This window comes from Silene latifolia, chromosome 9 (genome assembly GCF_048544455.1).
Source record: "Silene latifolia isolate original U9 population chromosome 9, ASM4854445v1, whole genome shotgun sequence".
Classification (NCBI taxonomy): Eukaryota; Viridiplantae; Streptophyta; class Magnoliopsida; order Caryophyllales; family Caryophyllaceae; genus Silene; species Silene latifolia.
The window spans coordinates 218,252,362-218,265,102 of NC_133534.1; positions in this window are offsets into that span (position 1 = coordinate 218,252,362).

Consider the following 12,741-nt stretch of genomic DNA (forward strand, 5'->3'; position numbering starts at 1 on the left):
ATTGTACTTGTTCATTAGTCCATGTGACTCGTTGTGTGAACCCTTTGTTCTTGTTCATTAACCCTTGTGGCTCGTTGTGTTTAACAATTTTACTTGTTCCTTAGTCCATGTGACTCGTTGTGTGAACCATTTGTCCTTATTCATTAGTCCTTGTGACTCGTTGTGTTAAACAATTGTACTTGTTCGTTAGTCCATGTGACTCGTTGTGTGAACCATTTGTCCTTGTTCATTAGTCCTTGTGAATCGTTGTGTTAAACAATTTTACTTGTTTATTAGTCCACGTGACTCGTTGTGTGAACCATTTGTCCTTGTTCATTAGTCCTTGTGACTCGTTATTTAAACCATTTATCATTGTTCGTTAGTCCTTGTGAGTCGTTGTTTAAACAATTGTACTTGTTCATTAGTCCATGTGACTCTTTGTGTGAACCATTTGTCCTTGTTTATTAATAAATGTGACTCGTTGTGTGAACCATTTGTCCTTGTTCATTAGTTCTTGTGGCTCTTTATGTAAACCATTTATCCTTGTTCATTAGTCCTTGTGAGTCGTTGTGTTAAACAATTGTACTTGTTCATTAGTCCATGTGACTCGTTGTGTGAACCATTTATCCTTGTTCATTAGTCCTTGTGACTCGTTGTGTAAACCATTTATCCTTGTTCATTAATCATTGTGACTCGTTGTGTTAAAACAATTGTACTTGTTCATTAGTCCATGTGACTCGTTGTGTGAACCCTTTGTTCTTGTTCATTAACCCTTGTGGCTCGTTGTGTTTAACAATTTTACTTGTTCCTTAGTCCATGTGACTCGTTGTGTGAACCATTTGTCCTTGTTCATTAGTCCTTGTGACTCGTTGTGTTAAACAATTGTACTTGTTTATTAGTCCACGTGACTCGTTGTGTGAACCATTTGTCCTTGTTCATTAGTCCTTGTGACTCGTAAACCATTTATCCTTGTTCGTTAGTCCTTGTGAGTCGTTGTGTTAAACAATTGTACTTGTTCATTAGTCCATGTGACTCGTTGTGTGAACCATTTGTCCTTGTTTATTAATAAATGTGACTTGTTGTGTGAACCATTTGTCCTTGTTCATTAGTCCTTCTGACTCGTTGTGTTAAACAATTGTACTTGTTTATTAGTCCACGTGACTCGTTGTGTGAACCATTTGTCCTTGTTCATTAGTCCTTGTGACTCGTTGTGTTAAACAATTGTACTTGTTTATTAGTCCACGTGACTCGTTGTGTGAACCATTTGTCCTTGTTTATTAGTCCTTGTGACTCGTTATGTAAACCATTTATTCTTGTTCGTTAGTCCTTGTGAGTCGTTGTGTTAAACAATTGTACTTGTTCATTAGTCCACGTGACTCGTTGTGTGAACCATTTGTCCTTGTTCGCTAGTACTTGTGACTCGTTGTGTAAACCATTTGTCCTTGTTCATTAGTCCTTGTGACTCGTTGTGTTTAAACAATTGTACTTGTTCATTAGTCAAGTGACTCGTTGTGTGAACCCTTTGTTCTTGTTCATTAACCCTTCTGGCTCGTTGTGTTTAAAAATTTTACTTGTTCCTTAGTGCATGTGACTCGTTGTGTGAACCATTTGTCCTTGTTCATTAGTCCTTGTGACTCGTTGTGTTAAACAATTGTACTTGTTCATTAGTCCATGTGACTCGTTGTGTGAACCATTTGTCCTTGTTCATTAGTCCTTGTGACTCGTTGTGTTAAACAATTGTACTTGTTTATTAGTCCACGTGACTCGTTGTGTGAACCATTTGTCCTTGTTCTTTAGTCCTTGTGACTCGTTGTGTAAACCATTTGTCCTTGTTCATTAGTCCTTGTGACTCGTTGTATTAAAACAATTGTCCTTGTTCATTAGTCCATGTGACTCGTTGTATGAACCATTTGTCCTTGTTCGTTAGTCCTCGTGACTCGTTGTGCAAACCATTTGTCCTTGTTTATTATAATAAATGTGACTCGTTGTGTGAACCATTTGTCCTTGTTCATTAGTCCTTGTGACTCGTTGTGTTAAACAATTGTACTTGTTTATTAGTCCACGTGACTCGTTGTGTGAACCATTTGTCCTTGTTTATTAGTCCTTGTGACTCGTTATGTAAACCATTTATTCTTGTTCGTTAGTCCTTGTGAGTCGTTGTGTTAAACAATTGTACTTGTTCATTAGTCCATATGACTCGTTGTGTGAACCATTTGTCCTTGTTTATTAATAAATGTGACTCGTTGTGTGAATCATTTGTCCTTGTTCATTAGTCCTTGTGGCTCGTTATGTAAACCATTTATCCTTGTTCATTAGTCCTTGTGAATCGCTGTGTGAACCATTTGTCCTTGTTCATTAGTCCTTGTGACTCGTTGTGTAAACCATTTATCCATGTTCATTAATCATTGTGACTCGTTGTGTTAAAACAATTGTACTTGTTCATTAGTCCATGTGACTCGTTGTGTGAACCCTTTGTTCTTGTTCATTAACCCTTGTGGCTCGTTGTGTTTAACAATTTTACTTGTTCCTTAGTCCATGTGACTCGTTGTGTGAACCATTTGTCCTTATTCATTAGTCCTTGTGACTCGTTGTGTTAAACAATTGTACTTGTTCGTTAGTCCATGTGACTCGTTGTGTGAACCATTTGTCCTTGTTCATTAGTCCTTGTGAATCGTTGTGTTAAACAATTTTACTTGTTTATTAGTCCACGTGACTCGTTGTGTGAACCATTTGTCCTTGTTCATTAGTCCTTGTGAATCGTTGTGTTAAACAATTGTACTTGTTCATTAGTCCATGTGACTCGTTGTGTGAACCATTTGTCCTTGTTTATTAATAAATGTGACTCGTTGTGTGAACCATTTGTCCTTGTTCATTAGTTCTTGTGGCTCTTTATGTAAACCATTTATCCTTGTTCATTAGTCCTTGTGAGTCGTTGTGTTAAACAATTGTACTTGTTCATTAGTCCATGTGACTCGTTGTGTGAACCATTTGTCCTTGTTCATTAGTCCTTGTGACTCGTTGTGTAAACCATTTATCCTTGTTCATTAATCATTGTGACTCGTTGTGTTAAAACAATTGTACTTGTTCATTAGTCCATGTGACTCGTTGTGTGAACCCTTTGTTCTTGTTCATTAACCCTTGTGGCTCGTTGTGTTTAACAATTTTACTTGTTCCTTAGTCCATGTGACTCGTTGTGTGAACCATTTGTCCTTGTTCATTAGTCCTTGTGACTCGTTGTGTTAAACAATTGTACTTGTTTACTAGTCCACGTGACTCGTTGTGTGAACCATTTGTCCTTGTTTATTAGTCCTTGTGAATCGTTGTGTTAAACAATTGTACTTGTTTATTAGTCCATGTAACTCGTTGTGTGAACCATTTGTCCTTGTTCATTAGTCCTTGTGACTCGTTATGTAAACCATTTATCATTGTTCGTTAGTCCTTGTCAGTCGTTGTTTAAACAATTGTACTTGTTCATTAGTCCATGTGACTCGTTGTGTGAACCATTTGTCCTTGTTCATTAGTCCTTGTGACTCGTTGTGTTAAACAATTGTACTTGTTTATTAGTCCACGTGACTCGTTGTGTGAACCATTTGTCCTTGTTCATTAGTCCTTGTGACTCGTAAACCATTTATCCTTGTTCATTAGTCCTTGTGAATCGTTGTGTTAAACAATTGTACTTGTTCATTAGTCCATGTGACTCGTTGTGTGAACCATTTGTCCTTGTTTATTAATAAATGTGACTCGTTGTGTGAACCATTTGTCCTTGTTCATTAGTTCTTGTGGCTCTTTATGTAAACCATTTATCCTTGTTCATTAGTCCTTGTGAGTCGTTGTGTTAAACAATTGTACTTGTTCATTAGTCCATGTGACTCGTTGTGTGAACCATTTGTCCTTGTTCATTAGTCCTTGTGACTCGTTGTGTAAACCATTTATCCTTGTTCATTAATCATTGTGACTCGTTGTGTTAAAACAATTGTACTTGTTCATTAGTCCATGTGACTCGTTGTGTGAACCCTTTGTTCTTGTTCATTAACCCTTGTGGCTCGTTGTGTTTAACAATTTTACTTGTTCCTTAGTCCATGTGACTCGTTGTGTGAACCATTTGTCCTTGTTCATTAGTCCTTGTGACTCGTTGTGTTAAACAATTGTACTTGTTTACTAGTCCACGTGACTCGTTGTGTGAACCATTTGTCCTTGTTTATTAGTCCTTGTGAATCGTTGTGTTAAACAATTGTACTTGTTTATTAGTCCATGTAACTCGTTGTGTGAACCATTTGTCCTTGTTCATTAGTCCTTGTGACTCGTTATGTAAACCATTTATCATTGTTCGTTAGTCCTTGTCAGTCGTTGTTTAAACAATTGTACTTGTTCATTAGTCCATGTGACTCGTTGTGTGAACCATTTGTCCTTGTTCATTAGTCCTTGTGACTCGTTGTGTTAAACAATTGTACTTGTTTATTAGTCCACGTGACTCGTTGTGTGAACCATTTGTCCTTGTTCATTAGTCCTTGTGACTCGTAAACCATTTATCCTTGTTCGTTAGTCCTTGTGAGTCGTTGTGTTAAACAATTGTACTTGTTCATTAGTCCATGTGACTCGTTGTGTGAACCATTTGTCCTTGTTTATTAATAAATGTGACTCGTTGTGTGAACCATTTGTCCTTGTTCATTAGTCCTTCTGACTCGTTGTGTTAAACAATTGTACTTGTTTATTAGTCCACGTGACTCGTTGTGTGAACCATTTGTCCTTGTTCATTAGTCCTTGTGACTCGTTATGTAAACCAATTATCCTTGTTCGTTAGTCCTTGTGAGTCGTTGTGTTAAACAATTGTACTTGTTCATTAGTCCACGTGACTCGTTGTGTGAACCATTTGTCCTTGTTCGCTAGTACTTGTGACTCGTTGTGTAAACCATTTGTCCTTGTTCATTAGTCCTTGTGACTCGTTGTGTTTAAACAATTGTACTTGTTCATTAGTCCATGTGACTCGTTGTGTGAACCCTTTGTTCTTGTTCATTAACCCTTCTGGCTCGTTGTGTTTAAAAATTTTACTTGTTCCTTAGTGCATGTGACTCGTTGTGTGAACCATTTGTCCTTGTTCATTAGTCCTTGTGACTCGTTGTGTTAAACAATTGTACTTGTTCATTAGTCCAAGTGACTCGTTGTGTGAACCATTTGTCCTTGTTCATTAGTCCTTGTGACTCGTTGTGTTAAACAATTGTACGTGTTTATTAGTCCACGTGACTCGTTGTGTTAACCATTTGTCCTTGTTCATTAGTCCTTGTGACTCGTTGTGTAAACCATTTGTCCTTGTTCATTAGTCCTTGTGACTCGTTGTATTAAAACAATTGTCCTTGTTCATTAGTCCATTGTTCATTAGTCCATGTGACTCGTTGTATGAACCATTTGTCCTTGTTCGTTAGTCCTCGTGACTCGTTGTGCAAACCATTTGTCCTTGTTTATTAATAAATGTGACTCGTTGTGTGAACCCTTTGTTCTTGTTCATTAACCCTTCTGGCTCGTTGTGTTTAAAAATTTTACTTGTTCCTTAGTGCATGTGACTCGTTGTGTGAACCATTTGTCCTTGTTCATTAGTCCTTGTGACTCGTTGTGTTAAACAATTGTACTTGTTCATTAGTCCATGTGACTCGTTGTGTGAACCATTTGTCCTTGTTCATTAGTCCTTGTGACTCGTTGTGTTAAACAATTGTACTTGTTTATTAGTCCACGTGACTCGTTGTGTGAACCATTTGTCCTTGTTCATTAGTCCTTGTGACTCGTTGTGTAAACCATTTGTCCTTGTTCATTAGTGAACTAAAACTATCAGATTTGAGTTGATATAAGACACGAAATTCACAAATGACAAACAAAGAAAACTCAGCTTGTTTAGGACTCAAGGTATGACTTAATTCGAACACAAAGCAATGAATTAAGCCTAGGACTTGTGCAAGCACTTAGCAAAGGACTTATCCAACCTCCTAGCACTAAGCAAGGGAGTTTTATCAAGCACAAAGCAAAGATAAAGAAGAAAGAAAGCAGGTTGCTTCTTAGGGTTTTTTCATTCAAAATAATCTGATTTTGTCTAAGGGTTGTGCTTGCTTTTATAGGACAAGCAAGACAATCTCCTCCCTTCATCTAAGATAGCATCCTATGGCCACAAAAAGAGCTGCTAATACCACCAAACACGGCAGCCAAGGACCTTACAAGAAATCAGAAAAGAAAAGGACATAAAGCATAAAAGATAGAAAGTAAACTAATAGTACAACAATCCCTTGTTTACTAGCTCAAGTCTTGTTTATGCACACTTGGACTCACTTGGAAGACTTTGGCAATGCTGCAAATACTCTTCTAAGGGCCCTTGAGCTATGTTTGATCAAAAGAGGAATGTTGATAGCGACATAATGCACAGAAAACGAAGCCTGCTCCAGCCATGTTCCTGATTGCGCGCTGTTTTAAAAGCTTGGCAAACTCAATGATAGGAAAAGCTTTGGGATACAAGTTCCACACAAAAACGTCCCAAACTCACCAAAGATTAATCCCATGCTGGAAAAAGGCACGACTTCTTAGACGGAATTCATGTTAGACCTCAATCTTGTGCAAGGTCCAAAACCGGGTTCAAAAGAGGAATGCTCGGCTGAATTCTCTTCAATCTCCCCTTCTTGAAAAGGATTTGCCCTCAAATCCTGGCCATTATCATCTTCAATCTCTTCATAATAAGGACTTAAATCCCCAACATTGAATGTGCCATGGACCTCATAATCTCCGGGCAAGTTAATCTTGTAGGCATTGGACCCAATCTTTTCGAGGACTTCGAATGGACCATCCGCTCGTGGCATGAGCTTGTTCTTCCTTTTGGCTGGAAATCTTTCTTTTCTTAGGTTAATCCAAACAAGATCCCCTACTTCAAAGTTTGTGGCTTGCTTAGGACCCTTGGCCCTTGCTTTGTATGCTTCATTTGTTTTCTCAATTTGCTTCTTAACTTGAGCATGGATTTGTAGCATTTGCTCAACTCTTTTCTTAGCATCGAAATCAATCTTTTTCCTTTGGATGGGTGCCAAATCAGTAGGCATGAGGGGGTTGGCGCCATAAACAACTTCAAATGGAGACTTGCCCGTGCTTGAAGAAGGAGCCCTATTGAAGGCAAACTCGGCTTGAGCTAGTTTGAGATCCCAATCCTTCAATGATTTAGAAACCGTGCACCTTAGGATTCTCCCTAGAGTCTTGTTAGTCACCTCCGTTTGTCCATCAGTTTGGGGGTGATGGGAGGTGCTAAATAAGAGCCTAGTCTTGAGTAGCTTCCACAAGGACTTCCAAAAATGGCTCATGAACTTTGAATCCCTATCCGAGACAATAGACTTGGGAACTCCATGGAGCTTAACCACCTCCTTGAAGTATAAATCAGCCACACTAGATGCATCCTCCGTTTTCTTACAAGCAATGAAGTGAGCCATCTTGCTAAACCTATCCACAACAACCATGATGGAGTCCTTGCCTCTTTGAGTTCTTGGCAAAGCAACTATGAAATCCATGCTAATGTCTTCCCATGGCTGGTTTGGGATGGGTAAAGGGGTATAGGGGCCTGTTTTGAAGTAGGACTTGGATTGTTGACATGGAGCACACCTCTTGATAACATCTTGGACATCCCCAAGCATCTTAGGCCAATAGAAATGCTCTTGGAGTATGTCATAGGTCTTTTGAATGCCAAAGTGCCCGGCAAGACCATTGGAGTGTGCTTCTCGTACCAACAAGCTTCTATAGGGACTCCTTGGCACACACAAACGGTTTCCACGAAACAAGAACCCCTCTTGGACCAAGTAATGACCCCCCTTAGCTCGTCCATTTTGCAATGACCCCCACTCCTCCTTGAAATCTGGATCCTCTTGGTAAAACTCTTTCATGTGCTCAAACCCAAGCACTCTTTCATGTAACTCAACATAATGAACCTCCTTGATAGAGCATCCGCAACCACGTTATCCTTCCCTTCTATGTACTTGCTTGCAAAGTTGAATGATTGTAAGAACTCAACCCATTTGGCATGTCTATGGTTGAGCTTATGCTGCCCATTGATGTACTTAAGAGCCTCATGATCCGAATGAAGAACAAAGGGCCTTGGCTTGAGGTAATGGCTCCAATGAGTTAAGGCTCTTACAATGGCATAGAACTCTTTGTCATAAGTTGAGTAATTTAGCTTGGCACCACTCAATTTCTCACTAAAGTAAGCAATTGGCTTGTGCTCTTGAACAAGGACAGCCCCAATGCCAATGCCACTAGCATCACACTCAACTTCAAATAACTTATCAAAATTTGGCAAAGCAAGAATAGGAGACTCACATAGCTTTTCCTTGATGGTGTTGAAGGAAGTTTCAGCCTTATCTCCCCATTTGAACTCCCCCTTCTTCATACATTCAGTTATAGGAGCCATGAGAGTGCTAAAATCCTTGATAAACCTCCTATAGAATGATGCTAACCCATGAAAGCTCCTCACATCCGTGATATTCCTAGGAATAGGCCATGACTTGATTGCTTTAACCTTCTCTTGATCAACTAATATGCCACGGTCAGAAATGATGAAACCCAAGAATTGGACTTCACTTTGCATAAAAGAACACTTCTCAAGCTTCCCATACAACTTGTGTTCCCTAAGAGTGTCAAACAATATTTGTAAATGATTGAGGTGCTCTTCTTTGTTAGGACTATACACCAAGATGTCATCAAAGTATACAACAACAAAGCTGCCCAAGTGAGGCCTAAGCACTTCATTCATAAGCCTCATGAAAGTGCTTGGTGCATTAGAAAGACCAAATGGCATGACAAGCCATTCATACAACCCATGCTTTGTTTTGAATGCGGTTTTCCACTCATCTCCTTCTTTGATTCTTACTTGATGATAACCTTGCCTTAAATCAATCTTTGAAAACAGTTTGGCTCCACTAAGCTCATCTAGGATGTCATTAAGCCTTGGTATAGGAAACCTATACTTGATGGTTATGTTGTTGATGGCTCTACTATCGGTGCACATCCTCCATGACCCATCTTTCTTGGGCACAAGCAAGGCTGGAACGGCACAAGGGCTAAGGCTCTCCCTCACAAAACCCTTGCTCATGAGCTCTCCAATTTGTTGTTGCAATTCTTGGCTAGCTTTAGGATCACTTCTATAGGCTGCCTTGTTGGGTAGAGTAGCTCCCGGAATGAAATCAATTTGATGTTCAATTCCTCTAAGAGGAGGCAAACCACTAGGAAGCTCATTTGGAAACACATCACCATAGGTTTTGAGTAGGCGTTGGACCTCACTAGGCAGCCCCTTCTCTTGCTCTCCCACCACTTCCTTGGCTATAAGCACATACACGTCCCTATCCTCCTTTAACTCTTGCAACATTTCTGCCCCATTGATTAGCAACACTTCCTTAGATGGTTCAAGCATGGAGGGTGTTGGAATATGCTTGAGAACAGGTGGTAAAGGTGCTAGGATGACCTTTCTTGAGCCAAATTTGAAGGTGTAGGTGTTGTCTTTACCATGATGAACCGAGTCCCTATCAAACTCCCACGGTCTCCCAAGTAGCAAGTGACAAGCATCCATTGGAAGAACATCACAAAGAGCTTCATCTACATAGTTTTTGCCAATGGAAAAAGGAACCAAGCATTGCTTATCAACCCTCACTTCAGCCCCTTTGTTGAGCCACCTTAGCTTATAAGGACTAGGATGGTCTTGTGTAGGTAATGATAGTTTGTCAATGAGAGTACTAGAGGCAACATTGGTACAACTCCCTCCATCAATGATAAGATTACAAACCCTTCCTTTAATGGTGCACCTAGACCTGAAAATTTGTTGTCTTTGGTCCATTTTCAAGGGTTGGGGTTGGGTATGCATCACTCTCCAAGTAACCAAGCTAAGACCCGCATCCGGCATAACCACATCATCCTCCTCATGGTCCGTTCCCTCCCTTTCCTCATCACACACAAGAATCTCATCATCTCCCCAATGAACCACTTCAAAGCTACTAAGGGCTCTCTTGGTTGGGCATTCTTTGGCAAAGTGACCATAACCTTGGCATTGGTAACATTTTTTGAGAGGCATGGTCTTTTTTTGTGAGGTTTCGGCTGCTTTTCCCTTGTCAAGTATGGTGGTTTTGTTTTGAGAGGGTGGTTCATTGATTTTGAAACTGGTTGGGGGTCTAAAGGTGGCTGTTTTGGTGGTTGGTTTGGTGGTTGTAGCCTTCCCTTTACCCATTTTCTCAACCCTTAAAGCCAAATTAACGGCTTCATCAAAGGACCATACTTGTTGCATTCTAACCCTATGAGCAATCTTAGTATCTAACCCTTCAACAAATCTAGCAATTTTCTGTTCGGGCTTCTCATTGAGTTCACATTGCAAAGTAAGTTGTTCAAAGTCTCTAAGATATGACTCAAGTGGTTGTTGGTCTTGTTTAAGTTGTGTGAGCTTAATGAAAATGTCTTGAGTGTACTCTTTAGGTATAAACTTCTCATTAAGCTTCTTTTTCAGTTTTAACCAAGACTTAATAGGTTCCTTACCATCCCTTCTTCTCTGATTTTTAAGTTCTCATACCAAAGGGAGGCATAGCCTTTGAGTTTCAAGATTGCAACTTTAAAAGCTTTGCCATCAGAATAACCTTTAAACTCAAAGACTCTTTCAATGGTCCTAAACCAATCTAACAAATCCTCGGGGTTTAAACTACCATGAAAATCAGGAATTTCTACCTTTAAGTCTTTGTTGGGCTCTCCATGAAAGGCCTCGGCCATGGACTCCTCCGAATCAGAAAGCTCCTCTTCCTCATGGCCACCATGAGCTCGTCCTCTCCCCATGAAGCCACGGCCTCTACCCCTGCCTCTAGGTGGTCGTCCTCCTCTTGGTGGTGGTGTTGGAATATTAGCCATGATAACATTGAGAGATTCTAGCAACAAATCACATTTTTCAGAAAGTTGAGTAACTTGTGTTTCAATTCCAGCAATCCTTTCTTCACTCATGGTTGTTTTTTTGTGTTTTTAATGTGGTTAGGGTATAATGAACTCACAAAGAAAGGATTTTTGTTGTTAACCAAAGCTCTGATAACCAATTTGAACTAAAACTATCAGATTTGAGTTGATATAAGACACGAAATTCACAAATGACAAACAAAGAAAACTCAGCTTGTTTAGGACTCAAGGTATGACTTAATTCGAACACAAAGCAATGAATTAAGCCTAGGACTTGTCCAAGCACTTAGCAAAGGACTTATCCAACCTCCTAGCACTAAGCAAGGGAGTTTTATCAAGCACAAAGCAAAGATAAAGAAGAAAGAAAGCAGGTTGCTTCTTAGGGTTTTTTCATTCAAAATAATCTGATTTTGTCTAAGGGTTGTGCTTGCTTTTATAGGACAAGCAAGACAATCTCCTCCCTTCATCTAAGATAGCATCCTATGGCCACAAAAAGAGCTGCTAATACCACCAAACACGGCAGCCAAGGACCTTACAAGAAATCAGAAAAGAAAAGGACATAAAGCATAAAAGATAGAAAGTAAACTAATAGTACAACAATCCCTTGTTTACTAGCTCAAGTCTTGTTTATGCACACTTGGACTCACTTGGAAGACTTTGGCAATGCTGCAAATACTCTTCTAAGGGCCCTTGAGCTATGTTTGATCAAAAGAGGAATGTTGATAGCGACATAATGCACAGAAAACGAAGCCTGCTCCAGCCATGTTCCTGATTGCGCGCTGTTTTAAAAGCTTGGCAAACTCAATGATAGGAAAAGCTTTGGGATACAAGTTCCTACACAAAAACGTCCCAAACTCACCAAAAATTAATCCCATGCTGGAAAAAGGCACGACTTCTTAAACGGAATTCATGTTAGACCTCAATCTTGTGCAAGGTCCAAAACCGGGTTCAAAAGAGGAATGCTCGGCTGAATTCTCTTCAATTAGTCCTTGTGACTCGTTGTATTTAAAGAATTGTCCTTGTTCATTAGTCCATGTGACTCGTTGTATGAACCATTTGTCCTTGTTCGTTAGTCCTCGTGACTCGTTGTGCAAACCATTTGTCCTTGTTTATTAATAAATGTGACTCGTTGTGTAAACCATTTTTCCTTGTTTATTAGTCCTTGTGACTCGTTATGTAAACCATTTATTCTTGTTCGTTAGTCCTTGTGAGTCGTTGTGTTAAACAATTGTATTTGTTCATTAGTCCATATGACTCGTTGTGTGAACCATTTGTCCTTGTTTATTAATAAATGTGACTCGTTGTGTGAACCATTTGTCCTTGTTCATTAGTCCTTGTGGCTCGTTATGTAAACCATTTATCCTTGTTCATTAGTCCTTGTGAGTCGCTGTGTTAAACAATTGTACTTGTTCATTAGTCCACGTGACTCGTTGTGTGAACCATTTGTCCTTGTTCGCTAGTACTTGTGACTCGTTGTGTAAACCATTTGTCCTTGTTCATTAATCATTGTGACTCGTTGTGTTAAAACAATTGTACTTGTTCATTAGTCCATGTGACTCGTTGTGTTTACCCTTTGTTCTTGTTCATTAACCCTTGTGGCTCGTTGTGTTTAACAATTTTACTTGTTCCATAGTCCATGTGACTCGTTGTGTGAACCATTTGTCCTTATTCATTAGTCCTTGTGACTCGTTGTGTTAAACAATTGTACTTGTTCGTAAGTCCATGTGACTCGTTGTGTGAACCATTTGTCCTTGTTCATTAGTCCTTGTGAATCGTTGTGTCAAACAATTGTACTTGTTTATTAGTCCACGTGACTCGTTGTGTGAACCATTT